Source organism: Arachis stenosperma, chromosome 6 (assembly GCF_014773155.1).
Source record: "Arachis stenosperma cultivar V10309 chromosome 6, arast.V10309.gnm1.PFL2, whole genome shotgun sequence".
Taxonomy (NCBI): Eukaryota; Viridiplantae; Streptophyta; class Magnoliopsida; order Fabales; family Fabaceae; genus Arachis; species Arachis stenosperma.
In genome coordinates, this window is record NC_080382.1 from 41,354,049 (window position 1) to 41,359,294 (window position 5,246).

Sequence of the window (5,246 nt, forward strand, 5' to 3'; positions counted from 1 at the left end):
CAAGCAATACAGAAGAAAATCCAAAAGGAGAGTGCAAGGCCATCAACATGGCCGAATTTGGAGAGGAAGGAGAGGAAGTGAATGCCACTGAGGAAGACCTCAATGGGCGTGCACTAGCCTCCAATGAGTTCCCTAATGAGGAACCATGGGAATCTGAGGCTCAAAATGAGACCATAGAGATTCCATTGGACTTACTTCTGCCTTTCATGAGCTCTGATGAGTATTCCTCCTCTGAAGAGGATGAGTATGTCACTGAAGAGCAAGTTGCTAAATACCTTGGAGCAATCATGAAGCTAAATGACAAGTTATTTGGAAATGAGACTTGGGAGAACGAACCTCCTTTGCTCACCAAAGAATTGGATGACTTGTCTAGGCAGAAATTACCTCAAAAGAGGCAGGACCCTGGGAAGTTCTCCATACCTTGTACCATAGGCACATTGACCTTCAAGAAGGCTCTGTGTGACTTAGGGTCAAGTGTAAACCTCATGCCTCTCTCTGTAATGGAGAAGCTAGGGATCTTTGAGGTACAAGCTGCAAGAATCTCACTAGAGATGGCAGACAATTCAAGAAAACAAGCTTATGGACTTGTAGAGGATGTTCTGGTAAAGATTGAAGACCATTACACCCCTGCTGATTTCATAGTCCTAGAGACTGGGAAGTGCATGGATGAATCTATCATCCTTGGCAGACCCTTCCTAGCCATAGCAAAGGCTGTGATTGATGTTGATGGAGGTGAACTGATCATTCAAGTGAATGAAGAATCCTTTGTGTTTAAGGCTCAAGGATATCCCTCTATCACCATGGAGAGGAAGCATGAAGAGCTTCTCTCAAATCAGAGTCAAACAGAGCCCCACAGTCAAACTCTAAGTTTGGTGTTGGGAGGCCACAACCAAACTCTAAGTTTGGTGTTGAACCCCCACATTCAAACTCTAAGTTTGGTGTTGGGAGGTTCCAACATTGCTCTGAGAAAATGTGAGGCTCCATGAGAGCCCTCTGTCAAGCTACTGACATTAAAGAAGCGCTTGTTGGGAGGTAACCCAATGTCATATTTTATCTATTTTTCTTTGTTATTTTATGTTTTCTGTAGGTTGATGATCATGAGAAGTCACAAAATCAATTGAAAAAGCAAAAACAGAATGAAAAACAGGAAGAAAAACAGCACACTCTGGAGGAAGAACCTACTGGCGTTTAAACGCCAGTAAGGCTAGCAGATGGGCGTTTAACGCCCAGTCTGGCACCATTCTAGGCGTTTAACGCCAGAAAGGGGCACCAGACTGGCGTTAAACGCCAGGAAAGGGCAAGAACCTGGCGTTAAACACCAGAAATGGGCACCAGCCCGGCGTTTAACGCCAGAATTGGCTCAAAACGCATTTTTGCATGCCATTTGGTGCAGGGATGACTTTTCCTTGACACCTCAGGATCTGTGGACCCCACAGGATCCCCACCAACCCCACCACTCTCTCTCTTCTTCACCCATTCACCAATCACCTCAACACCTCTTCCCCAAAAACCCTTCACCTATCAAATCCCATCTTTCTCTTCACCACTCACATTCATCCTTCATAAAACCCCACCTACCTCACCTTCAAATTCAAACCACCTTCCCTCCCAAACTTACCCTCCCATGGCCGAACCATGACCCTTCCCCTCACACCTATATAAACCCATCTTCACTCCTTCATTTTCACACACCCTAAACACCACTTCTCCCCCTCTTTGGCCGAACACAAAGCCATTCCCTTCTTCCTCATTTCTTCTTCTTCTACTCTCTTCTTTCTTCTTTTGCTCGAGGACGAGCAAACCTTTTAAGTTTGGTGTGGTAAAAGCATTGCTTTTTGTTTTTCCATAACCATTTATGGCATCCAAGGCCGGAGAAACCTCTAGAAAGAGGAAAGGGAAGGCAAAAGCTTCTACCTCCGAGTCATGGGAGATGGAGAGATTCATCTCAAGGGTGCATCAAGACCACTTCTATGAAGTTGTGGCCTTGAAGAAGGTGATCCCCGAGGTCCCTTTTTCACTCAAAAAGAGTGAATATCCGGAGATCCGACATGAGATCCGAAGAAGAGGTTGGGAAGTTCTTACCAACCCCATTCAACAAGTCGGAATCTTAATGGTTCAAGAGTTCTATGCCAATGCATGGATCACCAAGAACCATGATCAAAGTGTGAACCCGGATCCAAAGAATTGGCTTACTATGGTTCGGGGAAAATACTTGGATTTTAGTCCGGAAAATGTAAGGTTGGCATTCAACTTGCCTATGATGCAAGGAGATGAACATCCTTACACTAGAAGGGTCAACTTTGATCAAAGGTTGGACCAAGTCCTCACTGACATTTGTGAAGAGGGCGCCCAATGGAAGAGAGATTCAAGAGGGAAGCAGGTTCAACTAAGAAGGCATGACCTCAAGCCCGTGGCTAGAGGATGGTTGGAGTTTATCCAACGCTCAATCATTCCCACTAGCAACCGGTCCGAAGTTACTCTAGACCGGGCCATCATGATTCATAGCATCATGATTGGAGAAGAAGTGGAAGTTCATGAGGTTATAGCCCAAGAACTCTATAAGGTGGCGGACAAGTCCTCCACCTTGGCAAGGTTAGCCTTTCCTCACCTCATTTGTCACCTCTGTTATTCAGTTGGAGTTGACATAGAAGGAGACACCCCCATTGATGAGGATAAGCCCATCACTAAGAAAAGGATGGAGCAAACAAGAGACCCCTCTCATCATGAGATCCCTGAGATGCCTCAAGGGATGCACTTTCCTCCACAAGACTATTGGGAGCAACTGAACACCTCCCTAGGAGAATTGAGTTCCAACATGGGACAACTAAGGGTGGAGCACCAAGAACATTCCATCCTCCTCCATGAAATTAGAGAAGATCAAAGAATCATGAGAGAGGAGCAACAAAGACAAGGAAGAGACATTGAGGAGCTCAAGCACTCCATAAGATCTTCAAGAGGAAGAACAAGCCGCCATCACTAAGGTGGACCCGTTCTTTAATCTCCTTGTTCTTTATTTTCTTGTTTTTCGAATTTTCATGCTTATGTTTATCCATGTTTGTGTCTTATGATCATTAGTGTCTTAAGTGTCTATGCCTTAAAGTTATGAATGTCCTATGAATCCATCACCTTTCTTGAATAAAAAAATGTTCTTAATTGAAAAAGAAAAAGAATTGCATGAATTTTGAATTTTATAACAGTTTAATTATTTTGATGTGGTGGCAACACTTTTGTTTTCTGAATGCATGCTTAAACAGTGCATATGTCTTTTGAATTTGTGATTCATGAATGTTGGCTCTTGAAAGAATGATGAAAAAGGAGACATGTTACTGAGGATCTGAAAAATCATCAAAATGATTCTTGAAGCAAGAAAAAGCAGTGAATACAAAAAAAACGAAAAAAAAAGAGAAAAGAGACGAAAAAAAAGAGAGAAAGAAAAAGAAAAGAAAAAGAAAGAAATAAAGTTGTGATCCAAGGCAAAAGGAGTGTGCTTAAGAACCCTGGACACCTCTAATTGGGGACTTTAGCAAAGCTGAGTCACAATCTGAAAAGGTTCACCCAATTATGTGTCTGTGGCATGTATGTATCCGGTGGTAATACTGGAAGACAGAGTGCTTTGGGCCACAGCCAAGACTCAATAAGTAGCTGTGTTCAAGAATCATTATACTTAGCTAGGAGAATCAATAACACTATCTGGATTCTGAGTTCCTAAAGAAGCCAATCATTCTGAGTTTCAAAGGATAGAGTGAGATGCCAAAACTGTTCAGAGGCAAAAAGCTAAAAGCCCCGCTCATCTAATTAATACTGATCTTCATAGATGTTTTTGAAATTCATTGCATATTCTCTTCTTTTTATCTTATTTGATTTTCAGTTGCTTGAGGACAAGCAACAATTTAAGTTTGGTGTTGTGATGAGCGGATAATTTGTACGCTTTTTGGCATTGTTTTTAGTATGTTTTTAGTATATTTGGTTTAGTTTTTAGTATATTTTTATTAGTTTTTAGTTAAAATTCACTTTTCTGGACTTTACTATGATTTTGTGTGTTTTTCTGTGATTTCAGGTATTTTCTGGCTGAAATTGAGGGACCTGAGCAAAAATCTGATTCAGAGACTGAAAAGGACTGCAGATGCTGTTAGATTCTGACCTCCCTGCACTCGAAGTGGATTTTCTGGAGCTACAAAAGCCCAATTGGCGCGATCTCAACGGCGTTGGAAAGTAGACATCCTGGGCTTTCCAGCAATATATGATAGTCCATACTTTGCCCAAGATTTGATGGCCCAAACCGGCGTTCAAAGTCACCTTCAGAATTTCCAGCGTTAAACGCCGGAACTGGCACCAAAATGGGAGTTAAACGCCCAAACTGGCACAAAAGCTGGCGTTTAACTCCAAGAAGAGTCTCTACACGAAAATGCTTCATTGCTCAGCCCAAGCACACACCAAGTGGGCCCGGAAGTGGATTTTTATGTCATTTACTCATCTCTGTAAACCTTAGGCTACTAGTTCCCTATAAGTAGGACCTTTTACTATTGTATTTAGATATCTTGGTTTTTCTGGTTCCCTCTCTGGGACCGAAGCCAATGATCACTTTTGTTCTTATGTATTTTCAACGGTGGAGTTTCTACACACCATAGATTAAGGTGTGGAGCTCTGCTGTACCTCGAGTATTAATGCAATTACTATTGTTCTTCTATTCAATTCCGCTTGTTCTTGTTCTAAGATATCACTTGTTCTTCAACTTGATGAATGTGATGATCCGTGACACTCATCATCATTCTCACCTATGAACGCCTGACAACCGAGCCAGCCATTCCGTGAGATCAGAGTCTTCGTGGTATAGGCAAGAACTGATGGCGGCATTCAAGAGAATCCGGAAGGTCTAACCTTGTCTGTGGTATTCTGAGTAGGATTCAATGATTGAATGACTGTGACGTGCTTCAAACTCCTGAGGGCGGGGCGTTAGTGACAGACGCAAAAGAATCACTGGATTCTATTCCGGCCTAATCGAGAACCGACAGATGGATAGCCGTGCCGTGACAGGGTGCGTTGAACATTTCCACTGAGAGGATGGGAGGTAGCCACTGACAACGGTGAAACCCTTGCATAAGCTTGCCATGGAAAGGAGTAAGAAGGATTGGATGAAGACAGTAGGAAAGCAGAGAGACGGAAGGGACACAGCATCTTCATGCGCTTATCTGAAATTCCCACCAATGAATTACATAAGTATCTCTATCTTTATCTTTATGTTTTAT